We start from the raw sequence: 27,808 nt of genomic DNA, 5'->3' as shown, positions 1-27,808 counted from the left end.
ATGGGGCCGCAAGACCCCCTCAACCTTCTTACTGATACAGTCTTTAACAATAGAGACCAGGCTGAAGAGGAGAGGAAGGAACAGCGTGACTTAAGAAAGCAAAGACAGAAAGCCAGGCTTCTGGCAGCCATCATGACAAGACCTAAAACAGCTCCTGGGAGGAGCTTCAAGACGGCGGAAGAGTAAGACGCTGAGCTCACCTTCCTCCCCACAGATACACCAGAAATACATCTACACGTGGAACAGCTCCTACAGAACACCTACTGAAGGCTGGCAGAAGACCTCAGACCTCCCAAAAGGCAAGAAACTCCCCACGTACCTGGGTACGGCAAAAGGAAAAAGAATAAACAGAGACAAAAGAATAGGGACTGACCTGCACCAGTGAGAGGGAGCTGTGAAGGAGGAAAGGTTGCCACACACTAGAAGCCCCTTCGCGGGCAGAGACTGCGGGTGGCGGAGGGGGGAAGCTTTGGAGCCGTGGAGAAGAGCGCAGCCACAGGGGTGCGGAGGGCAAAGCGGGGAGATTCCCGCACAGAGGATCAGGGCCGACCGGCACTCACCAGCCCGAGAGGCTTGTCTGTTCACCCACCGGGGCGGGCGGGGCTGCGAGCTGAGGCTCGGGTTTCGGTCGGAGCACCGGGAGAGGACTGGGGTTGGCGGGGTGAACACAGCCTGCAGGGGGTTAGTGCGCCACGGCTAGCTGGGAGGGAGTCCGGGAAAAAGTCTGGAGCTGCCGAAGAGGCAAGAGACTTTTTCTTCCCTCTTTGTTTCCTGGTGCGCGAGGAGAGGGGATTAAGAGCGCTGCTTAAAGGAGCTCCAGAGACGGGCGCGAGCCGCGGCTAAAAACGCGGACCCCAGAGACGGGCATGAGATGCTAAGGCCGCTGCTGCAGCCACCAAGAAGCCTGTGTGCGAGCACAGGTCACTATCCACACCTCCCTTCCGGGGAGCCTGTGCAGCCTGTCACTGCCAGGGTCCCGTGATCCAGGGACAACTTCCCTGGGAGAATGCACGGCGCGCCTCAGGCTGGTGCAACGTCACACTGGCCTCTGCCGCCGCAGGCTCGCCCCCCACTCCGTGCCCCTCCCTCCCCCCAGCCTGAGTGAACCAGAGTCCCCGAATCAGCTGCTCCTTTAACCCCGGCCTGTCTGAGCAAAGAGCAGACGCCCTCCGGTGATCTACACGCAGAGGCGGGGCCAAATCCAAAGCTGAGCCTCGGGAGCTGTGCGAACAAAGAAGAGAAAGGGAAATCTCTCCCAGCAGCCTCAGGAGCAGCGGATTAAATCTCCACAATCAACTTGATGTACCCTGCATCTGTGGAATGCCTGAATAGACAACGAATCATCCCAAATTGAGGAGGTGGACTTTGGGAACAACGATATACATATATTTTTCCCTTTTTCTCTTTTTGTGAATGTGTATGTGTATGCTTCTGTGTTTAATTTGGCTGTATAGCTTTGCTGATACCATTTGTCCTAGGGTTCTGTCTGTCCGTTTGTTTTGTTGTTTGTTTGTTTGTTTAGTATGCTTTATAGCGCTTCTTATCATTGGTGGATTTCTTATTGGGTTTGGTTGCTCTCTTCTTTCTTTTTTATTACTTTAAAAAACTATTTTTAATAATGATTTTTTACTTTTATTTTAATAACTATTTAATTTAATTTTACTTTATTTTATCTTCTTCTTTCTTTCCTTTTTTTTCTCCCTTTTATTCAGAGCTGTGTGGAGGACAGGCTCTTGGTACTCCAGACAGGTGTCAGGGCTGTGCCTCTGAGGTGGGAGAGACAAGTTCAGGACATTATTCCACAAGAGAAATCCCAGGTCCACATAATATCAAATGGCAAAAATCTCCCAGAGATCTCCATCTCAACACCAGCACCCAGCGTCATTCAACTAGCAAGACAGGAACACAACCCCACCCATTAGCAGAGAGCCTGCCTAAAATCATAATAAGGCGACTGACACTTCAAAACACACCACCAGATATGGACCTGCCCACCACAAAGACAACATCCAGCCTCATTCACCAGAACACAGGCACTAGTCCCCTCCACTAGGCAGCCTACACAACCCACTGAACCAAACTTAGCCACTGGGGGCAGACACCAAAAACAACAGGACCTACGACCCTGCAGCCTGAGAAAACGAGAACCCAAACACAGTAAGTTAAGCAAAATGAGAAGACAGAGAAACACACAGCAGATGAAGGAGCAAGATAAAAACCCACCAGACCTAACAAATTAGGAGGAAATAGGCAGTCTACCTGAAAAAGAATTCAGAATAATTATAGTAAAGATGAACAAAAATCTTGGAAATAGAATGGAGAAAATACAAGAAATGTTGAACAGGGACCTAGAAGAACTAAAGAGCAAACAAACAGTGATGAACACACAATAAATGAAATTAAAAATTCTCTAGAAGGGATCAATAGCAGAATAACTGAGGCAGAAGAACGGATAAGTGACCTGGAAGATAAAACAGTGGAAATGACTACTGCAGAGCAGAATAAAGAAAATAGAATGAAAGAATTGAGGACAGGCTCAGAGACCCCTGGGACAACATTAAACACACCAACATTCGAATTATAGGGATTCCAGAAGAAGAAGAGAAAAAGAAAGGGACTGAGAAAATACTTGAAGAGATTATAGTTGAAAACTCCCCTAATATGGGAAAGGAAATAATTAAGTCCAGGAAGCACAGAGAGTCCCATACAGGATAAATCCAAGGAGAAACACGCCAAGACACATATTAATCAAACTATCAAAAATTAATTACAGAGCTTCCCTGGTGGTGCAGTGGTTAAGAATCTGCCTGCCAATGCAGGGGACATAGGTTCGAGCCCTGGTATGGGAAGATCCCACATGCTGCAGAGCAGCTAAGCTCGTGAGCCACAACTACTGAGCCTGCGCATCTGGAGCCTGTGCTCCACAATAGGAGAGGCCGCAACAGTGAGAGGCACACGCACCACAATGAATAGTGGCTCCCGCTTGCCACAAATGGAGAAAGCCCTCACACAGAAACACAGACCCAACATAGCCAAAAATAAATTAATTAATTAATTTAAAAAATAATAATAATTACATAGAAAAAATATTTAAAGCGGCATGGGAAAAACAACAAATAATATACAAGGGAATCCCCATAATGTTAACAGCTGATCTTTCAGCAGAAACTCTGCAAGCCAGAAGGGAGTGCCAGGACACATTTAACGTGATGAAGGGGGGAAACTTATAACCAAGGTTACTCTACCCAGCAAAGATCTCATTCAGATTTGATGGAGAAAGTAAAATCTTTACAGACAAGCAAAAGCTGAGAGAATTCAGCACCACCAAACCAGCTTTACAACAAATGCCACAGGAACTTCTCTAGGCAAGAAACACAAGAGAAGGAAAAGACCTACAATAACAAACCCAAAGCAATTAAGAAAATGGGAACAGGAACATACATATTGATAATTACCTTAAATGTAAATGGATTAAATGCTCCAACCAAAAAACATAGACTGGCTGAATGGATACAAAAACAAGACCCATATATATGCTGTCTACAAGACACCCACCTCAGACCTAGGGACACATACAGACTGAAAGTGAGGGGATGGAAAAAGATATTCCATGCAAATGGAAACCAAAGGAAAGCTGGAGTAGCAATTCTTATATCAGATAAAATAGACTTTAAAACGAGACAAAGAAGGTCACTACATAATGACCAAGGGATCAAACCAAGAAGAAGATATAATAATTGTAAATATTTATGCACCCAAAATAGGAGCACCTCAATACATAAGGCAAATACTAACAGCCATAAAAGGGGAAATCGACAGTAACACAATCATAGTAGGGGACTTTAACACCCCACTTTCACCAATGGACAGATCATCCAAAATGAAAATAAATAAGGAAACACAAGCTTTAAATGATACATTAAACAAGATGGACTTAATTGATATTTATAGGACATTCCATCCAAAACAACACAATACACTTTCTTCTCAAGTGCTCATGGAACATTCTCCAGGACAGATCATATGGGTCACAAATCAAGCCTTGGTAAATTTAAGAAAATTGAAATCGTATCAAGTATATTTTCCGACCACAAAACTATGAGGCTAGATATTAATTACAGGAAAAAATCTGTAAAAAATACAAACAAATGCAGGCTAAACAATACACTACTTAATAAGCAAGAGATCACTGAATAAATCAAAGAGGAAATCAAAAAATACCTAGAAAAAAATGACAATGAAAGCACGACAACCCACAATCTATGGGATGAAGCAAAAGTAGTCCTAAGAGGGAAGTTTATAGCAATACAATCCTACCTTAAGAAACAAGAAACATCTCAAATAAACAACCTAACCTTATACCTAAAGCAGTTAGAGGATGAAGAACAAAAAACCACAAAGTTTGCAGAAGGAAAGAAATCATAAAGATCAGATCAGAAATAAATGAAAAAGAAATGAAGGAAATGATAGCAGAGATCAATAAAACTACAAGCTGGTTCTTTGAGAATATAAACAAAATTGATAAACCATTAGCCAGACTCATCAAGAAAAAAAGGGAGAAGGCTCAAATCAATAGAATTAGAAACGAAAAAGGAGAAGTAACACCTGACACTGCAGAAATACAAAGGATCATGAGAGATTACTACAAGCAACTATATGCGAGTAAAATGGACAACCTGGAAGAAATGGACAAATTCGTAGAAATGCACAACCTTCCAAGACTGAACCAGGAAGAAATACAAAATATGAACAGACCAATCACAAGCAGTTAAATTGAAACTGTGATTAAAAATCTTCCAACAAACAAAAGCCCAAGACCAGATGGCTTCACAGGCAAATTCTATCAAACACTTAGACAAGAGCTAGCACCTACCCTTCTCACACTCCTCCAAAATATAACAGAGGAAGGAACACTCCCAAACTCATTGTACGAGGTCACCATCACCCTGATACCAAAACCAGACAAGGATGTCACAAAAAAAGAAAACTACAGGCCAATATCACTGACGAACATAGATGCAAAAATCTTCAACAAAATACAAGCAAACAGAATCCAACAGCACATTAAAAGGATCATACACCATGATCGAGTGGGGTTCATCCCAGGAATGCAAGAATTCTTCAATATACGCATATCAATCAATGTGATAGACCATATTAACAAACTGAAGAAGGAAAACCATATGATCATCTCAATAGTTGCGGAGAAAGCTTTCAACAAAATTCAACACCAATTTATGATAAAAGCCCTCCAGAGAGCAGGCATAGAGGGAACTTACCTCGACGTAATAAAGGCCATGTATGACAAACCCACAGCCAACATCATCCTCAATGGTGAAAAACTGAAACCATTTCCACTAAGCTCAGGAACAAGACAAGGTTGCCCACTCTCACCACCATTATTCAACATAGTATTGGAAGTTTTAGCCACAGCAATCAGAGAAGAAAAAGATAGAAAAGGAATCCAAATTGGAAAAGAAGGAGGAAAGCTTTCACTGTTTGCAAATGACATGATACTATACACAGAGAATCCTAAAGATGCTACCAGAAAACTACTAGAGCAAATCAATGAATTTGGTAAAATAGCCGGATACAAAATTAATGCACAGAAATCTCTTGCATTCCTATACACTAATGATGAAAAATCTGAAAGTGAAATTAAGAAAACACTCCCATTTACCAATGCAACGAAAAGAATAAAATATCTAGGAATAAACCTACCTAAGGTGACAAAAGACCTGTATGCAGAAAATTATAAGACACTGATGAAAGAAATTAAAGATGATACAAATAGATGGAGAGATATACCGTGTTCTTGGATTGGAAGAATTAACATTGTGAAAAAGGCTATAGTACCCAAAGCAATCTACAGATTCAATGAAATCCCTATCAAACTACCACTGGCATTTTTCACAGAACTAGAACAAAAAATTTCACAATTTGTATGGAAATACAAAAGGCCCCGAAGAGCCAAAGCAATTTGAGAGAGAAAAATGGAGCTGGAGGAATCAGGCACCCAGACTTCAGACTATACTACAAAGCAACAGTAATCAAGACAGTATGGTACTGGCAGAAAAAACAGAAATATAGATCAATGGAACAGGATAGAGAGCCCAGAGATAAATCCACACACATATGGTCTCCTTATCTTTGATAAAGGAGGCAAAAATATACAGTGGAGAAAAGACAGCCTCTTCAATAAGTGGTGCTGGGAAAACTGAACAGCTACATGTAAAGAGTGAAATTAGAACACTTCCTAACACCATATACAAAAATAAACTCAATATGGATTAAAGACCTAAATGTAAGGCCAGAGACTCTCAAAATCTTAGAGGAAAACATAGGCAGGACACTCTATGACTTAAATCACAGCAAGATCCTTTTTGACCCACCTCCTAGAGGAATGGAAATAAAAAAATTAAACACATGGGACCTAATGAAACTTAAAAGCTTTTGCACAGCAAAAGAAACCATAAATAAGACAAAAATACAACCCTCAGAATGGGAGAAAATATTTGCAAATGAAGCAACTGACAAAGGATTAATCTCCAAAATTTACAAGCAGCTCATGCAGCTCAATATCAAAAAAACAAACAACCCAATCCAAAAATGGGCAGAAGACCTAAACAGACATTTCTCCAAAGAAGATATACAGCTTGCCAACAAACACATGAAAGAATGCTCAACATCATTAATCATTAGAGAAATGCAAATCAAAACTACAATGAGATGGCATCTCACACCGCTCAGAATGGCCATCATCAAAAAATCTACAAACAGTAAATGCTGGAGAGGGTGTGGAGAAAAGGGAACCCTCTTACACTGTTGGGAATGTAAATTGACACAGCCACTATGGAGAACAGTATGAAGGTGCCTTAAAAAACTAAAAATAGAACTACATGTGACCAAGCAATCCCACTACTGGGCATATACCCTGAGAAAACCATAATTCAAAAACAGTCATGGGCTTCCCTGGTGGTGCAGTGGTTGAGAGTCCACCTGCCGATGCAGGGGACACGGGTTCATGCCCCGGTCCGGGAAGATCCCACCACGGAGCGGCTGGGCCTGTGAGCCACGGCCACTGAGCCTGTGCGTCTGGAGCCTGTGCTCTGCAATGGAAGAGGCCACAACAGTGAGACGCCCGCATACCACAAAAAAAAAAAGTCATCTAACAAAATGTTCATTGCAGTACTATTTACAATAGCCAGGACATGGAAGCAACCTAAGTGTCCATCAACAGATGAATGGATTAAGAAGATGTGGCACATATATACAATGGAATATTATTCAGCCATAAAAAGAAACAAAATTGAGTTATTTATAGTGAGGTGGATGGGCCTAGAGTCTGTCATACAGAGTGAAGTAAGTCAGAAAGAGAAAAACAAATATTGTATGCTAACATTTATATATGGAATCTAAAAAAAAGAAAAAAATTGTCATGAAGAACCTGGGCAAGACGGGAATAAAGATGCAGACCTACTAGAGAATGGACTTGAGGTTAAGAGGAGGGGGAAGGGTAAGCTGGGACAAAGTGAGAGAGTGGCATGGACATATATACACTTCCATATGTAAAATAGCTAGCTAGTGGGAAGCAGCCACGTAGCACAGAGAGATCAGCTCGATGCTTTGTGACCACCTAGAGGGGTGGGATAGGGAGGGAGACGCAAGAGGGAAGAGATATGCGGATATATGTATATGTATAACTGATTCACTTTGTTATAAAGCAGAAACTAACACACCATTGTAAAGTAATTATACTCCAATAAAGATATTTAAAAAAAAAAAATTCACCTCCTGGTCACCCCAGAAGTACTCTCTGAAGACCCCCGCCAGGAAAGGGAGCCTGTTTTAGCTGTGGGAGCCCCAAACACTGGAGCAAGGAATGCTCAGGATGCAGGTCCCAGCCTGTTAGGGAAACCACTGACTGAAACCATCCACCCTGGCCAGGCACCACAGTAATCATCTGCATGTTATTTTACGACAGGAAATCCTGGTAAGGAACACGGAACTAACAAGCCACCACCAACCGGAAGAATTCGGCAAAGGTCAAAAGGAGAGAGGAGACACCAGTCCATAAGTCCATATGTCCTACCAATCTCCCAGAATCCTCCTTGCTGGAATCCATCTTGGCTGAGCAATGCGCACGTCACCAGGAAGGACCCTGAGTCTGAATGATTGGCCAGAGACAACCCAGAAACTAACCCCATCACCATAAAACCCGAGACTGTGAGCCACGTGTCAGAGCAGTTCTCCTGCGTTCCCTTACCCTACTGCTCTCTGCTTGGGTCCCCCTTCCCAATAACATCTCCTGCTTTGTCAGCACGTGTGTCTCCTCAGACAATTCATTTCCGAGTGTTAGAGAAGAGCCCGCTGTCGGGCCCTGGAAGGTTCCCCCTTCCTGCAACAAGCCTACACCCAAGAAGCCATGCCCACTCTGCAAGAAGATGGGCCACTGAAGGAGGGAATGCCCCCAGCTCTGAAGGGAGTGAGGAAGGTCCCCGACGCCAGTCATGGCGATGGTTGACTGGGGGACCTGAGACCTGCCAAGGCTCCCGAGAAGACAGTCATCATCACACAGGGGGAACCATGGGTGACCATTGACGTGGCAGGTAAACTTGTCCAGTTTCTAGTGGACATGGGAGCCACTTACTCTGTCCTGCCTTCTCATGCTGGGCCCCTTGCCCCTGAAATCGGCTCTATTGTTGGGGTAGAAGGAAAACCAAAGGTAAAACATTTCACCACCCCTCTAACCTGCACCTGGGGAAAGACACTTATAACTCACGAGTTTCTTGTCATGCCTAATGCCCCAGCCCATTATTGGAAAGAGATTTTCTCCCAGTCTTGGGGGGCAACTCTTACTCTCCCCGAAAACCAAAACCAGGGAATATTTTTGTCTGCTCTATGTATTATACAGGACACAAAATATTCCCCCAGAAATTAAAAAACAGATCCACAGATCTGGGGTCAGGGAATCCCAGGAAAACAAAATTTGTCACCCCTATAAAAATCACTTAAAGGAGGCTAATAATCTCCCTTCCAGGCATCAATACCCTCTATTTCCAGTAAACTCTCCATTTCTCTGCTCTTCTGCTTCTCATGAAGTCACGTCTCCTTTAACCACACCCACACTAAGGGTCCTCCTTGTTGTTCACATCAGCACAGCTCCAGTTGACAAACATCCACTATGCCAGGGGTCCCCAACAGCAGGAGGTGAGCAGCTGGTGAGCGAGTGAAGCTTAACCTGTATTTACAGCCGCTCCCCATCGTTCGCAGTACCGCCTGAGCTTCACATCCTGTCAGCATTATGGTGAGTTGTATAATTATTTCATTATATTTTACAATGTAATAATAATAGAAATAAAGTGCACAATAAATGTAATGCACTTGAATCATCCCGAAACCATCCCCCCACCTCCCAGTCCGTGAAAAAACTGTCTTCCATGAAGCCGGCCCCTGGTGTCAAAAGGGTTGGGGACCGCTGCTCTGTCCAACTCCATGAATGCCATTGCTAAAGTTACTAACTCATCTGACTGTTGGATCTGCCCTGGCAACCGCACCTCCCCAGAGGACCTACATCTTTTAGGACTCCCCGCTTCCTTGGGCGACCTGATTGGGTAACAGCAAAATATGCTGGGTTCTCATTTACCACCCAGTAAGGAAGGAAGGACTGGGGCAGGAACCAACTGGGGACCAAATTCTCTGGAACAGACACCCGCCTCCAAATTAGAGGAAAGTGTATTTCAGCTTTTAGGCAAAGCTAGCCTCGGTTTTTCTGGTATTAGCATCCAGGGACAAAAATTAAGATGGCTTAATGAAACATATTACAATCACAGTCTAATTTTTAGTAATCACAGGTGGGTGACAGACACCAACCAGACTGCCAATATCCAACAGTGGGGAATGTCACTATCTGGTGGAAGAATCTAGTGACTGGAATAAACAAAACTAAAACTCACAATAAAAACATGATAATGGTTAACAATACACAAGAGAAAGCCAACGCAGGGAGTAGACAATATTCCAAACTAATGTTTAATATAACTAATAACTATATTCAGATGTACTCCAGTTCTTCCCTGTTACAGCTGCTGTATCAAAACTTGAGGTGCCAAGGGAGAAGAAAAAACACCACGGCTTCAAAAATCTCCAACTTTAAATGATGATGCATCAGGATTTCAACACATCCCACCTGAGGATGGGGACCATCAACACCCACTGGACAAGGTTGCTGCTTCCTTCTACTCCCCACTAACCACCTCTGCCACTATAAACAACCCCGAGACCCCTCTCTCTGACAGAAAAGCAAAGAGATCTGGACCCTCAGGTAAGGACAATGCCCATGCTCAGCTGGAAGCACTTACAGAAGAGGGACTATTGACCCTTGACCCTTAAAATATTTTTTTAACATCTTTATTAGAGTATAATTGCTTTACAATGGTGTGTTAGTTTCTGCTGTGTAACAAAGTGAATCAGCTATACATATACATATATCCCCATATTTCCTCCCTCTTGCATCTTCCTCCCACCCTCCCTATCCCACCCCTCTAGGTGGTCACAAAGCACCGAGCTGATCTCCCTGTGCTACACGGCTGCTTCCCACTAGCTATCTATTTTACATTTGGTAGTGTATATATGTCCATGCCACTCTCTCACTTTGTCCCAGCTTACCCTTGCCCCTCCCCATATCCTCAAGTCCGTTCTCTAGTAGGTCTGTGTCTTTATTCCCGTCTCACCCATGCCCTTAAAATATTTTAAGGGTCCAGACTCCTTGGCGGGGTGGGGCGGGGGGGGGGGGAATGTTACAGCAGGCAGGTAGCTAGATACAAGCAGAGAAAGGGAGGAATGGGCCAGGTGTCAGGAAACCACATATCTTGTCAACAACAGGGGTCCTTGGGCAGACAGAGGAAAGCAGGAACCTCCAGACTGACAGGAAACCACACATTTGGGCGTGATAAGTGTCCTGGAGGCAAAGGAAGGTGGGAAGAGGCAGGAATCTCCAGCGTCTGAATGTAACCTTTTGCTCACTATGCCCTCATTACAATAAAATTAGCCTTGCAGATAAGAGGTTCCCATCATGCACCACTGCTATGCCACTTCCCATCAAGGCTAAATAAGGACACAAATCCCTCCTCCCCTCGGGAAGGTGGAGCTGGCATCAAAATCAGGGAATACGACCGCCAAACTCCTCCCTCCCCAATGAATGTTCTGTCCCTTCATTTCTGCCCCCCACATAACCAGCTTGCCAAAGAAACTCAGCGCAGCTACTCACTTGAGCCTGCCTGCTCTCCCTTTGAGAGCATACTATCACTGTCAATAAGAAGGTTGAGGGACTTCCCTGATAGTCCAGTGGTTAGGACTCTGTGCTTCCACTGCAGGAGGCACGGGTTTGATCCCTGGTCAGGGAACTCAGATCCCACAAACCACACGGTGCGGCCAAAAAAAAAAAAAACAGAAGCAGCAGAAGGTTGAGAGGGGTTTTGGGGTCCCATGGCAAGTTTTTGTAGCTTCGGAGGAATGTCACCAGGATAATTAGCAAGAAAGAGTAATTAAAAACAACACAATGCCAAAGAAGAACAATAAGAAAGGCTGGCCATTTTTCCAGTCTGAGTTACATTTCCTTATGTCTCTGCTGTTGTTTGGAATGAGTGAACCACACTGGCAAACAGATGAAAAAGCCATAGGAGGTCACACAATCACAACAGTCAGCAGCAGAACAATGGAGAGGGGAGAATAAGCCTAACCCAGGAACAAAGGAAAGGACCAGAGGCAAAATGGAATTCCCTCCATTAATCACAAGAGTCTTTGCTTCTTTCTTCAACGTGACACACCATTTCCCCCCAAATCTGAAAATGATATCTAAGAATAAAATGTGCATTTTAGTCTGGAGTCATTTTGTCTTCCACCAGAGGACCGGCCACCCATGGAAACGGGGGGCAGAGGCAGGGGGAAGGGAAGCTGCTGGCTTTGCTCTCCTACGGGAGAGGGGCAGCTGCTGTCACAGACACCTCCACTTCAGTGAGAAAGGGATAACCCCAATCAGAGCTGGAGAGAGCTTCTGCTATAGCCAATGACTGGTGAGAAAAAAGTTAAGTCCCATATGTCTCCTACCTGCAAGAATATTATTTCAATATATAATTCAATTCTTTATTCCCTCAGCTTCTCCACTACCAGTTTTTCATAAGATGTATATATACCAATATATATAATAATGAATAGGTATGGCCTATGATTTGAAGCACATAAAGTATAATATTTATTAAAATATTTCATATTTATACAATAAAATATATATTCATTTATTCAACAAATAAATATGAATACATGTAATGAATGGGTGTGGTCAGCTCTTCCCTAGCCTTGCTTCAAATCTTTACTGATGTTTGTACTTAACAAAGCAAACAGAAACAGTTTGAAATAAATCATGAAACCTTTCAGGGATATAGCCATGTCAAGGAATACTGATTTATGGGACGAGATGGATGCAATATATGGCTAAGTTTAAAACTAAGGCTATCACTAAGGCTACAAAACAGCATGTCACAGTGTGTGACTTTTAGTTACAGTTATCTATTCATTCATCCCTTCAACAAGTGTGTATTGCCCATCCACCAGCTGCCAATCACTGTTATACTCACAAAGATCCTTTGGCCTTAAAGAGTTACATTCTAGAAGGAGGTCTGGGGGAAGCAACCTGGCAATAAACAATAGATGGAATTAAATAAGTATGTTCTCCAGTATGTTAGAAAATCCTGAATCCTGTGAAGGAAAGCAGAGTGGGGCAGACTAAGGAGGCCCAGAAGTGGTGGGTTTAAGGAAGTGTGGAGTGGGTTTTGGATCGAAATAGGACTGTCAGGCTGGGCTATTTTGAGAATGTGAGATCTGAGCAAAGACTAGAAGGTGAGGGGTATTTAGGGAGATGGTTCTAAGGTAGGAGATAGATGGGCTCCAGGCTAGACGTTTACAACCAGTCCCCTGTTTACACTTCGAGATAGAAATAACAACAGGAACAAGGTAAATAGCTGGACTTTGTCTCCAGTGAACACTTTAAAATAACAATCATGGCAGGGGCAGAGAGGAGCTAAACCCTGCTTGGGTAAAAGATCAAGACGTCATGTATTTCTCATCCTTGGGGCCAGGGAGGCCTTGACTGCATATGCACAGAAAGGCTCCTCGGGGGTCCAAAGCGGGGGCCCTGAGTCAAAGAACAAAGCAAGACGATTAGCCAGATGGAAACAGAGACCGGGAAGACTACCCCTCTATAAATGATTTAAACTTCCCAAAGGCACGACTTTTCTCCGAGCTCACCTGTGCATCTGTCGGCAGGTACTCTGCTTTTGTAATAAACACCTTTCGTTCCTCTCTACCTTCCGTCTCCTTGTCAGAATTATTTTTTTCAAGGCAGACAAGGACAGGAGCTCAGACTAGCCACTGGCCCTCGTTGTCCCGTGGTTAGGATTCGGCACCCTCGCTGCCACGACCAGGGTTCAATCCCGGGTCAGGGAACTAAGGTCTCGCTTCCAGCTGCTGCTCACTGGTGTCGCTCGGAAATCAGTCGCACTTGGGAAAGAGCCAGGACAAGGGCCTGAAGATACAGTGTGCCTGGAGTGCATAAGTGACAGCAGTGGGGCCAGGGGGCGCTCATGCTGGAAGAACAACGAGCAGAAAACATGTCAGAAACGGATGAGGAGGGCAGATCCTGGGCATTTTATAAGACACTGTGTAGTAGTATTGTTTCCATATAAACACTAGAAAAGTGTAAGCCAAAAAGGTTGATTTTTTTTTCTGAGTGACAGGATGACAAATACTTCATGCTTTCTACGTACTTTGCTTTCCAGCTGTATCGAAATATCATTGATATACATCACTGTATAAGTTTAAGGTGTACAGCATAATGGTTTGACTTACACATATTGTAAAATAATTACAACAAGTTTAGTTAGCATCCATCATCTCATACTGATACAATAAAAAGGGAAAGCAAATAAATTCATTTGTACTATTTTTTTTAGATTCCACAAATAAGCAATATAATATGATATTTGTCTTTGTCTGACTTACTCCACTTAGTGTGATAATCTCTAGGTCCATCCATGTGGCTGCACATGGCATTATTTCATTCTTTTTTATGGCTGAGTAGTATTCCACAGTATATATGTACCACATCTTCTTTACCCATTCCTCTGTCAACAGACATTTAGGTTGCTTCCATGTCCTGGCTATTGTAAATAATGCTGCTATGACCATTGCGGGTGCATGTATCTTTTTGAATTATGGTTTTCTCCAGAATATGCCCAGTGGTATTGACATATACATGCTACTGTATATAAGACAGATAACTAATAGATACCTACTGTATAGCACAGGGCACTCTACTCAATACTCTGTAATGACCTATATGGGAAAAGAATCTAAATAAGAGTGGATACATCTACATGTATAACTGATTCACTTTGCTGTACAGTAGAAACTAACAGAACATTGTAAACAAGCTATACTCCAATAAAAAACAAATAATTTTAAGGGAAAGCAAAAAAAGACAAGAAAGATTTTTTCCTTGTGATGAGAACTCTTAGGATCTACTCATTTAACTTCCCTGGACAGTTGACCTGTGAACGACATGGGTTTGAACTGTATGATCCACTTATAAGCAGATATTTTTCAATAAATATACAAAAATAAACATGTAGAATATCATGTGCAAGACTTGAAGTGAATAGCCTGTTTTACATAGGCACAAGGTGAGTGATATTTAATATAAAATGAATAATGTGTTAGTTTTCTTACTGTTTTATAACTTTGCTTTCAAAGAATTAGGGGGCTTCCCTGGTGGTGCAGTGGTTGAGAGTCCGCCTGCCAATGCAGGGGACACGGGTTCATGCCTGGGTCCGGGAAGATCCCACGTGCCGCGGAGCAGCTAAGCCCGTGAGCCATGGCCGCTGAGCCTGCGCGTCTGGAGCCTGTGCTCTGCAACGGGAGAGAAAACAACAGTGAGAGGCCTGCATACCACAAAAAAAAAAAAAAAAAGAATTACATTACAGTACAGTATGTCTCTCTCTTGTAATTGGAGAAATTGCATTATCAGCCTATCATCACAGGTAAGTGGTTTTTTTAAATGTAACAATGTTTCCATTACTATATTATGAATATGACTATAATACTGTATGCCATAAAAATTTTACAATGATTCATTCATTAGTGTACAGGCGAGGCTACTGTGAAACAACTGATTACACTAGGCTACCATAAAGCAATCATGTTGCTACTGCTTCAATATCAGTGCATGAATTGATATACCTCTAAATAAACATAAATTTATTTTTCACATTACCTTTTCACTTTGAAGTTTAGTGATAGTCATAAGCATAAAGTCTACAGTGTATTGCATCACATAAGACAATATTGCTGTAGGTACTGACAGACAGATGATCTTGTAGACAGACACAAACCTAAGAGTATCGATAAATACAGTGCAGTACTGTAAATGTATTTTCTCTACCTTATGATTTTCTTAATAACATTTTCTTTTCTCTAGCTTACCTTGTTATAAGAATACAGGATATAATACATATAACATACAAAATATGTGTTAATCAACTGCTTATGGGACTGGTTAAGCTTCAGGTGAATAGTAGTCTATTAGTAGTTAATTAATTAATTAATTTATTTATTTATTTATTTATTTATTTATTTATTTTTGGCTGTGTTGGGTCTTCGTTGCTGCTCATGGGCTTTCTCTAGCAGTGGAGAGCGGGGGCTACTCTTCGTTGTGGTGCGCAGGCTTCTCATTGTGATGGCTTCTCCTGTTGTGGAGCATGGGCTCTAAGTGTGCGGGCTTCAGTAGTTGTGACATGCAGGCTCAGTAGTTGTGGTGTGCAGGCTCTAGAGCACAGGCTCTGCAGCTGTGGTGCACGAGCTTAGTTGCTCCACAGCATGTGGGATCTTCCCAGACCAGGGATCGAACCCGTGTCCGCTGCATTGGCAGGCGAATTCTTAACCACTGCACCACCAGGGAAGTCCTGTAGTTAAGGTTTTAAGGAGTCAAAAGTTACATTTAGATTTTCCACTGTGTGGGGGGGTAGGTGTCCCTAACCCCTGCATTGTTCAAGGGTTAACTGTATATTATATAGCAGTGTTAACCATAGTCATCATGCTGTACATGACATCCTAGTGCTTATTTATCTTCTAACTGGAAGTCTGTACTTTTTGACCACTTTCCTCCAATTATGTTTCTTTGTGTACTGGTTTCACAATTAGGAAAAGAAGGAAAACATATATATCTGATGAGGGGTTAACATCCAAAATATATAAAGAACTCATACAACTCAATAGTTTAAAAAAAACAATTAAAAATGGGCAAAGAACCTAAACAGACATTTTTCCAACGGTATATAAAAGGCCAACAGGTACATAAAAAGATGCTTAACATCACTAGTCATTTGGGAAATGCAAATTAAAACCACAATGAGATGTCATCAAAAAGACAAGAAATAACAAATGCTGGTGTGGATGTGGAGAAAAGGGAACCCTTGTACACTGTTGGTGGGAATGTAAATTGGTGCAGCCACTGTGGAAAACAATATGGAGTTTCCTCAAAAAATTAAAAATTGGACTACCATATGATCTGGCAGTTTCACTTCTAGGAATATATCCAAAGGAAATGAAACCACTAAATCAAAAAGATATATGCATCCCCATATTCATAGCAGCATTATTTACAATAGCTAAAATACTTAGGAAGCAACCTAAGTGTCCATCAATGGATGAATAGATAAAGAAGTTGTGGTATATATGTAATGGAATGTTATTCAGCCATAAAAAAAATGAGGAAATCCTATCATTTGTAACAACATGTATGAAACTTGAAGTTGTTATGGTAGGTGAAATAAGTCAGAGAAAGACAAATACTGTATGATCTCATTTATATGTGGAATCTAAAAATGAAAGAAAGAAAGAAAGAAAAACAGAGCAAAACAAACAACAACAAAAAAAAAACTCATAGAAAAAAATCAGACCTGTGGTTACATGAGGCAGAGGGAGGAGGGGGAAGGATTGGAGGAAGGTGGTCAAAATGTACAAATTTCCAGTTATAAGATAAATAAGTACTAGGATGCAATGTACCACATGATGACTCTGGTTAACACTGCTATATAATATACATGATATTTGTTGAGAGTAAATCCTAGGAATTCTCACCACAAGAATTTTTTTTCCCTTTTTCTTTTCTTCTTTCTTTTCTTTATAGTGTATCTATATGAGATGATGGATGTTAGATGAACATATTGCAATAATCATTTTACAACATATGTAAATCAAGCCATCATGCTGTACACCTTAAACTTATGCAGTGATGTGTGTCAATTATTTCTCAATAAAACTGGAAAAAAAACAAGTTTTTTTAAAGTATTTATGCCTGGCTCCACCCCTCAGACATGCTGATAAATATAATAGGATGCAACCCAGGCATCAGGATTTTTTAAATCTCCCCCAGGTAGTTTTATATGCAACAACAATTGAGAGTCCCTGGCATTCAAAGGGCCAAAAGAGGGCCCGATACCTGTGGGGAACTGGAAGAAAATGTAATGGGAGGAGTCAACAGATGCCAATTATATGCCAAATTTCCATACTAGGAAGTCTGGATATATATACATAGATAGATTTAGAAAGAGTTAGAGATAACTGATAGGAAAATGGATGGATGGATAGATAGGTAAAGTGATAGATAGATAGATAGATTTAGCTGCCTGTAAAAGTCTCATTTCTTGAATAGCTAATAGATATCTCAAAACTATGATGTAAAAATCCAAACTCCTGATTTCTACCCCCACCCCTACCAAAAAAAAATCTCCTTTCCTCCTTCAGTCTTTCCCACCTCAGTAAGTCTCAGCTCCATCCTTCCTAAAGCTCTAGGAGCTGTCCTTGAAGCTCACTATTTTAGGCATCCTTATTTAATCCTTACTCTTCAGTAGTTCTCTTACCTGAAGCTCTTGAGAGTACATTACTGCTGCTTATTGACCATGCTGACTCACAGTGGTGGTACAGAGTTTCCTTATGTGCTTTGTAATTTTGTATTGTGAGCTCTTCAGGACTCTTTTGGACTCTCTTGGTGGGTATTTCATGCTATCTGGATGGAGGGTACTCCTCCTGGGAGGTTTTACATTTACTTTGCCAAAAGCCTACCTCTTTCACAGCCTCGGAGCTCTTTAACGTTAATTTATTGACTTGAAGTTTCCAGAACCATACAGCTAGAAAGATTTCAATCCTAACTCTGGGTGAGGATAGGGATATAGTTGTGAATTTTCAGGAAAGACTTTTTCTATCTAAAATGTAAATGAAGACATACAAATGTCCTTCAGACACCATTCTGCACCACTGGATAAGTTTTCTAGTGTGCATCTTCAAAGGCCCCAGCTTTCTGGGCTTCCCTGGTGGCACAGTGGTTGAGAATCTGCCTGCCAATGCAGGGGACACGGGTTCGAGCCCTGGTCTGGGAAGATCCCACATGACGCGGAGCAACTAGGCCTGTGAGCCACAACTACTGAGCCTGCGCGTCTGGAGCCTGTGCTCCACAACAAGAGAGGCTGCAATAGTGAGAGGCCCATACACCGCAATGAAGAGTGGCCCCCGCTTGCCGCAACTAGAGCAAGCCCTCACACAGAAACGAAGACCCAACACAGCCAAAAAATAAATAAATAAATTTATTAAAAAAAAAAAAAAGGCCCCAGGTTTCTATGGGGGTCTTAAATGCAACCTTTAAACTCATAGAATTCCCAAGTCATTATCACCTATGCTTGTGTAGTCCTAAGATGAACCTCTATGTGACTGAGACAAGGATTCCATGTTACCGTCTCCTGATCCCATTCCCAGGCTTCCAGTGTGGTTTGGCTCTGGAGTTCATTTTATACTTCATTTTTAGCCCATTGGAAATGTCCTTACATGTTTTCTGGCTCAGTTACACATTTTAAAATGATATCTTTTTATATTTCCTCTAACATGTGCAAGTGTTTTCTAGCAGAAGCTTTCTGGGTAATCTGGTTTGCCATATTGCCAGAAATAGACATAGCAAGTGGTAGCATGATGCCATAAACATTAATAGGCTGTGTTAAAATGATGCACCTCAAACCTGAAGAAAAACCATTACGATTTTTCAGGGATTTATAAAATCATGCAACACTACATATGGAATTTTACAAAGTGTCATGAAATGTGGTAATAAATATTTAGAAGTTTCTTTTGAGGTTTCTCATTTTAAAGCAAAGGTATTTTACAAATCAGAGCCACATTCATTGGGGAAACACTTGTTCTGTCACAGTTAAAGGCTGAAATAATACCAAAAAAAGCATATGGTGAAACCCAAAATGTATATCTTTGTCAGCCAAATATTGTTGGATGATACATGGAAAGCATTACAGAAGAGTAAAGAAACAAATGTTGGAACAAATTACATAGTGTTGAAGGTTTGCTATATATTTGGATGAAGCACTGATGTTTCTAACACATTTCAGCTTATGGTATTTTCTGGATTCTGTTTCCAATAACAAAATACACGAAGAACTGTTTTTTGTGGGACACGACAATAGAGGACGAAATAATATTTTCCCTCAGTTATTAATAACTTCTTTTAGAAAGATTACAATACATGGAAAAGAGCAGGAAACTACTTGAATTGGAATTTTAGAAATTCCCAAGCAAAGGTACAGATAAAGTACCCCACATGAAATGCATTCCCTCTATCATTCACAGGCAAGCTATTGGCAGCAAAGATGGTGAAGCCATAAGACAGCAAAGTGCTACAGGATGTCGTGGGTGAGGTTAGACTTATAAAAACAAGACATTTTAAAATGTAGGGACTCTTTGCATTCTTGTAGAGAGGGTAACTTTCTTAGATCAGGTTCCCTGAGAAGCAGATTCTGAGAAAGAATATCACATAGAAATTTTATTGGAGAATGCCCTTAGGACCAACTGTGGGGAAGTGAAGGAGGCAGGATTAGGCAGAAGGAGAAATTGAACTGAGATGAAGTTCCCACAAGGTCCTCAACCAATCCCCTGTGTAGCTCTGGAGCTGGGATGGCCCCTCAATGTGGTCCCATCTCGCCACAAGCTGGCTCAGCCCTTAATCCAGACCCGACCTGTTATTGAATGAGAGCTGCCCCTGGGAAGGGATGTGACCTTGGGTGAGGCGTCTTTCTTCCACTGAGAGCTGTACCTAGAGGATGACCTGCCAGCCATCAACATGACATGAAGGGCTGGGGGAAGTGCCCCACGGCGTCCACCAAAGCCACCATGCAGAGGATTGAAGGAGAGACTGTGGCAAAATGCCTGAAAGAACTGGCCAACTGAAAGACGAGTTCTTCATTTGCCTCTTACAAAGAAATCAAGAGATCCAAATGTGCTGACCTTGGCTATAGTGACAACTAGAAGACACAAGGATGTGACACACCACAAAAAATTCAGTCTAACAATAGACGAAAACATAGCTACTTTTTTTTTAACATCTTTATTGGAGTATAATTGCTTTACAATGGTGTGTTAGTTTCTGCTGTATAACAAAGTGAATCAGCTATTCGTATCCATATATCCCCATATCCCCTCCCTCTTGTGTCTCCCTCCCACCCTCCCTATCCCACCCCTCTAGGTGGTCACAAAGCACTGAGCTGATCTCTCTATGCTATGCAGCTGCTTCCCACTAGCTATCTATTTTACATTTGGTAGTGTATATATGTCCATGTCACTCTCTCACTTCGTCCCAGCTTACCCTTCCCCCTCCCCGTGTCCTCAAGTCCATTCTCTACATCTGTGTCTTTATTCCTGTCCTCCCCTAGTTTCATCTGAACCATTTTTTTTTACATGTTGTTTCCAGAACTTATGTAGCCTAAAAAACTCTAATGCATGCACACTTAAGAAACCTGGAAAATTGTTTCAACTTGTGAAAAAGCTTCAATAGTTTCAGTGCATGTTAAACCTAGATGTTAAACTCTTTCAAAAAGATACATGCACTTCAGTGTTCAGAGCAGCATTATTTACAGTTGACAAGGTATGGAAGCAACCTAAATGTCCATCAACAGATGAATGGATAAAGATAATGTGATATATATATAGTGGAATACTACTCAGCCATAAAACAGAATGAATTTTTGCCATTTGCAGCAACATGGATGGACTTGGAGGGCATTATGCTAAGTGAAATAAGTCACACAGAGAAAGACAAATACTGTATGATATCACACATATGTGGAACCTAAAAAATACAACAAACTAGTAAATATAACAGAAAAGAAGCAGACTTACAGATATAGAGACCAAACCAGTGGTTATCAGTGGGGAGAGGGAAGGGGGAGGGGCATTATAAGGGTAGGAGATTAATAGGTGCAAACTATTAGGTATAAAATAAGCTACAAGGACATATTGTAAAACACAAAGAATATAGCCAATATTTTATAATAACTGTAAATAGAGTATAACCTTTAAAAATTGTGAATCACTATATTGTACACTTATAACATATAATATTGTACAGCACCTACACTTCAATTTTTTTAAAAAAGAAAAAAAGACCTAGATGTTAAAACTTTTAAAATTATAAACCTTCACTAGATAAAAATTTCCTAGTTATTTTTTAACAATAATATTTAAGTAATTTTGAATTAGCTTTAAACAATGACAATTACAATTTGGAAAGCATAGACAAAGATATGCTTTTTCCATTTGGATTAACATATTGTTGGAAGAACTTTTTCAACCATGACAGCCAATAAAATCAAGTATCTAAATAAATTGAAAACATAGGCTTTTGAATTTCTACATCACAAAATGTTAAACCAGGTTTTTTAATTAAAGTATCTGATCACGCAATGATGCGAGGCTTAAATTGCATACTTATTCAGAACCAGGATAATTCAGCAGCTCAAAGCTCCTGGGCTCCCACAATTCCCCAGTTGAAATGCCCATTCTCTTCTTTCTAGGCTCCAGCTCCTAGACTGTGTCTGGTTATCCTCCTTAACACTTAGTAGAGCAGCCTCCAAGCCTTTATCTCCATGTATCACCATCAGTAAAAAAACGTTTAAGCATGTAGCTCCTTTTATTTGTTTATAAATTATACACATGTTCTACACTACTGACAAATTATCTATCTTATGTAACATATACAAAAATACAAATGTAAACAGATAAGACAATTCTTGCCCAAAATGCATAAATTATGAAGAAACATCAGGCAACTCCAAATGAAGAAAGAGTCTCTAATGTAACTGGTATTTACTCTTCAAAAATGTTATGGTCCAGCTACATGTAAAAGAATGAAATTAGAACACTTCCTAACACCATACACAAAAATAAACTCAAAATAGATTAAAGACCTAAATGTAAGGCCAGACCCTATAAAACTCTTAGAGGAAAACATAGGCAGAACACTCTATGACATAAATCACAGCAAGATCCTTTTTGACCCACCTCCCAGAGTAAGGGAAATAAAAACGAAAATAAACAAATGGGACCGAATGAAACTTAAAAGCTTTTGCACAGCAAAGGAAACCATAAACAAGACAAAAAGACAACCCTGAGAATAGAAGAAAATATTTGTAAATGAAGCAACTGGCAGAGGATTAATCTCTAAAATATACAAGCAGCTCATGCAGCTCAATATCACAAAAACAAACAACCCAGTCCAAAAATGGGCAGAAGACCTATATAGACATTTCTCCAAAGAAGACATACAGTTGGCCAACAAATGCATGAAAAGATGCTCAACATCACTAATCATCAGAGAAATGCAAATCAAAACCACAATGAGGTATTGCCTCACATGGGTTAGAATGGCTATCATCAAAAAATCTACAAACAATAAATGCTGGAGAAGGTGTGGAGAAAAAGGAACCCTCCTGCACTGTTGGAGGGAATGTAAATTGATACAGCCACTATGGAGAACAGTACAGAGGTTCCTTAAAAAAGTAAAAATAGAACTACCATACAACCCAGCAATCCCACTACTGGGCATATACCCTGAGAAAACCATAATTCAAAAAGAGCCATGTACCACGATGTTCATTGCAGCACTATTTACAGTAGCCAAGACATGGAAGCAACCTAAATGTCCATCAACAGATGATTGGATAAAGAAGATGTGCCACGTATATGCAATGGAATATTACTCAGCCATAAAAAGGAACAAAATTGAGTCATTTGTAGTGAGTTTGATGGACCTAGAGTCTGTCATACAGAGTGAAGTAAGTCAGAAAGAGAAAAACAAATACCATATGCTAACGCATATGTATGAAATTTTAAAAAGCAATACTGATGAACCTAGTGGCAGGGCAGGAATAAAGACACAGACGTAGAGAACAGACTTGAGGGCACGAGGGTGGGGGGAAAGGGGAAGCTGGGATGAAGTAAGAGAGTAGCATTGATGTATATATACTACCAAATGTAAAATGGATGGCTAGTGGGAAGCTGCTGCATAGCACAGGGAGATCAGCTCGGTGCTTTGTGACCACCTAGAGGAGTGGGATAGGGAGGGTGGGAGGGAGACACAGGAGCGAGGGGATATGGGGATATATGTATACATATAGCTGATTCACTTTGTTGTACAGCAGAAACTAACACAACATTGTAATGCATTTATACTCCAATAAAGATGTAAAAAAATATATATTTTGGACAAACAATATAGGGAAAAGAACTTTTTTAAAAATTTTATTTATTTATTTATTTATTATTATTATTATTTTGGCTGCCGTTGGGTCCTTGTTGCTGTGCATGGGCTTTCTCTAGTTGCAGCAAGCAGGGGCTACTCTTTGTTGCGGTGCTCAGGCTTCTCATTGTGGCGGCTTCTCTTGTTGTGGAGCACGGGCTCTAGACGTGTGGACTTCATTAGTTGCAGCATGCAGGCTCAGTACTTGTGGCTCACAGGCTCTAGAGTACAGGTTCAGTAGTTGTGGTGCACAGGCTTAGCTGCTCCGTGGCATGTGGGATCTTCCCAGACCAGGGCTGGAACCCGTGTCCCCTGCATTGGCAGGCGGGTTCTTAACCACTGTACCACCAGGGAAGCCTGAAAAGTACTTTTTATAATAACAAAATAGAAAATTAAAATTTTTAAAATAATGTTATAGTCATGAAAGACAAAGATTTAGAAACTGTTCCAAGTTGGAGTGACAACTAAATGCAATGCATGATCCAGGGTTGGATCTTGAACTCATAAAGGAAATTTTGGAGAAAATAGGCAAACTTTGAGTGGGATGTGTGGATTATATCGTCATGTTAGATGAATGTCAATTTCATAATTTTGATTTTTGCATTGTAAATACACTCTAAATATTAAGGGTTACAGGGCATCATGTATGCAACTTATTTTCAAGTAGTTCAGGAAAAACTAAAACCCACAGTCAATGTATGTGTATGTATTTGTGTGTGTGTATGTGTGTGTGTGTTTGTGTGCATGTAGAGAGACAGAGAGTAAAAGAATGCAAATATGAACAATATCAACATTTTGAAAATCTGGCTGAAGGATATACAGAGCTCTATAGATCTTTGCACTACTTTTGTGAATTTTCTGTAAATCTGAAATTGTTTCAAAGCAAGAAACGTTAAAAATTTAATACAAACCAAACAGAACAAAAAATCCTTTGAAAAGATGACACAAAAAATAGAAACTAGTTTTAAAGTTTCCAGTTATTATTAGTACAATACAATGTATTGATTTTATTAAATTACTAATAACTTTAACTAGTTTTAAAGTATTCTAGTTATTATTAGCACAAAACAATGTATCGATTTTATTAAAATACTAATAACTTTTTCAATATGAGACTATTAATAGTTGTAGATATTTGTCCTGTCCTCTTCTTTATGAAACTGTTCCAGAAGAAAACCTTCAGTGAACTTTGCATTCATAAAAAATTAAATTAAGTTTCCAGATCATAAAACCAACCCCTCTCTTAAAACATTAGATTTAAAACTTTTAAAAGTTTTAAAACTTAAAACTTTTTATGGGTTAACATTTAATATTTGAGAATTAATGAATCATAAGCAATTTAACAAATACATTTAACATCTATTTCCAACTGAAAGGTTTAAATTATTTTATTTAAGATAATGTTTACATTTTCTCAAGAAATAAAATAGAAATGCTTTCCTATAAGACACTTAAAGTCATGTTCTAATCCTTTTCCACATTTCTGGTTCTCCCTTCCCTGTTAGTTTCAAAATAGGGTGACATCCTCAGAGTAGTCAGGATTTGGAATATCATGTAGGAGGAAGTGGTAATAGTTTTAACTGCAAAAAGTTGTTCTTCCTGAGACCTTCCCTTCTACCCCCTCCTCTTTCGGATCCCCAAAGAATGGTAAACTGATACAGTCGAGGGCTTCCCTGGTGGCACAGTGGTTAAGAATCTGCCCGCCAATGCAGGGGACACTGGTTCAAGCCCTGGTCCGGGAAGATCCCACATGCTGCGGAGCAGCTAAGCCCGTGCGCCACAACTACTGAGCCTGCGCTCTAGAGCCCGTGAGCCACAACTACTGAGCCCGCGAGCAACAACTACTGAAGCCTGCTCACCTAGAGCTCGTGCTCCGCAACAAGAGAAGCCACCGCAATGAGAAGCCCGTGCACCGCAACGAAGAGTAGCCCCCGCTTGCCACAGCTAGAGAAAGCCCGCGCACAGCAACAAAGACCCAATGCAGCCAAAAATTAATAACTAAAAAATAAATGTAAAAAAAATGATACAGTCGAGTCATTAGTGTCATAGACTAATCCCTCGCTGTCTCCTTACTTCAGCTCTTCTGACCTTTCTTGACCAGCTGACTCATGAAAAGGAAAGCCTGCTGTCCCCAAATTCAGAGGGATGGGAACTGTGCACTGACTTCAGAAGAGCATGTGAAGGATTAATACACAATCGCTTTAATTACACACACAGACCACAAAATGCATATCAACATAGATTATGTTTTATTTGAGTATTTGTATTTCATTAGTGTGTAATACAAGTTATAGTGAGGGTTTATGTAATTCTGAAATAAGGTTCTTTTTTTTTTTTTGCGGTACACAGGCCTCTCACTGTTTTGGCCTCTCCCGTTGCGGAGCACAGGCTCCAGACGCACAGGCTCAGCGGCCATGGCTCACGGGCCCAGCTGCTCCGTGGCATGTGGGTTCCTCCTGGACTGGGGCACGAACCCGTGTCCCCTGCATCAGCAGGCGGACTCTCAACCACTGCACCACCAGGGAAGCCCCTGAAATAAGGTTCTTGAATAACATTGTGTCATGTCTCCCCAGAGCAACGGCCCTCAAACACTAAGAGCCATTTAATGAAGGTACCTACCAACAGCCCAAGTGCCCCCAAAACTCTGTCACAAATCTACTGTGTAGACAACATTACTGAGTACTCTGTTTTACACGTGGAATTTGACGAGGAAGAAAGCTATGTGCAAGAAATCACACTTCAGCAGTCTGCCCACGTATAGGTAATGAACCACAAGCATCCTCCGTGAACACTCCTCCACAGATGTACACGATCAAAGGTCCCAGACTCACAGACATAGAAAACAAACCTACCAAAAGGGGAAGGATCGGGGGAGGGATAAATTAGGAGTTTGGGATTAGTGAACAGAAGCCCTTTGAAGTGCAAAGGGAAAAACCAAGCAATTGTGCTGCTTCAACTGAGAAAAATCTTTATCCAGAAGGATCCAGAAATCCTCTGATAGCCACTCCCACATTTGTGGCAGACAAAGTAGATCAAGAAAAATAGGTTTTGATCCGGGATGCTTGTGAACTGGATGCAGCCTTTCATACATGAGGATGGTACCCTTCTCCTGACCACGGATTCCGAGGCTGAAACAAGCAGCTCTGGACACACTGGCAAATGGAGTAAACCGCCTTTGTCAACCTAAGTGAATCCCTTAACAGTGGTGATGCTTCAGAAATACGGTAGGAGGACCAATCTGCAAGTGAGATTACTCGGGCATGTAATACCTTCGCTAAAGCACTTAATACGACAGAAAGCTCCTTGCCTCCAAGCCTGGCAGGTGGGATAGATACCAGTGGAGGAGGGAACATCTATGTCATCAGTAGAGACCAGTCCACACTCATCATTCAGGTCCAAGCCCTCCTCCTTTTAAACACTCACATCACATGACCAGCCCAATTCTAGAGTACCTCAACGTGTACTACCTCTGCAAGTCTACGTTCTGCCTGCTTTTCCTCTCCATGCACTGGGCCAGGTCAACCCCAGCCCTTCAGGTACTTGGGAAGGACTGCAAAACCAGCCTGTTGCAAGCCTGCTGAAATGAGCTCTTCACCCTTGGACTGGCCCAGATCATGAGTCTTTCCATTACCTTGTGGCCATAGTCAATCAGCTGCAGAAGATATCCAGGAAGATAAACTTTCTGGCAAGCAGATAAAGCAAGTCGTGGAGCACATCTGGAAGCTTCAGGAGTTGTGTAAAAGCTGTAGTTTTCTTTACTCCCCATCATCCAGGTTTGGCCAGCACAAGCCAGATTTTAAAATTCCAAGAAAGGCACAGATGGAGGATTATTTTCAGAAAACCTACTCAGAAGACACCTACTGATTGGTCCAGATTCTCAACCGCCTGCTGGCCCTCAGGCTGATGAGCTCTAAAATAACCGAAGAACTTTTTTTTACTGATCTCATTGGCAATGTTTCCATAGACAGCATAATCCCCTACATCCTCAAGAAGAAGATGGCAGAGTAAAATGGCCAGATAGATCACTGATGCCAATCTATAGAGCACACCACACACCTGCTGAGAAGCACAAGGATCCACCCAGGACCGCTCAGATACAAAGAAAATGAAGTCGTGGTATTTTGG

The 27,808-nt window shown here is 41.3% G+C and overlaps 1 pseudogene; it reads left to right on the top strand.

Annotated features, from left to right (window-relative positions):
• LOC132424482 (nuclear receptor subfamily 2 group C member 2 pseudogene) lies at positions 1-27,712 on the top strand (annotated as a pseudogene).
• The last annotated feature ends 96 nt before the right edge of the window (positions 27,713-27,808 follow it).

The sequence above is a fragment of the Delphinus delphis genome, chromosome 4, assembly GCF_949987515.2.
Source record: "Delphinus delphis chromosome 4, mDelDel1.2, whole genome shotgun sequence".
Taxonomy (NCBI): Eukaryota; Metazoa; Chordata; class Mammalia; order Artiodactyla; family Delphinidae; genus Delphinus; species Delphinus delphis.
The sequence above is the reverse complement of the archived record's forward strand: the minus strand, read 5'-3'. Positions and strand labels throughout refer to the sequence as shown.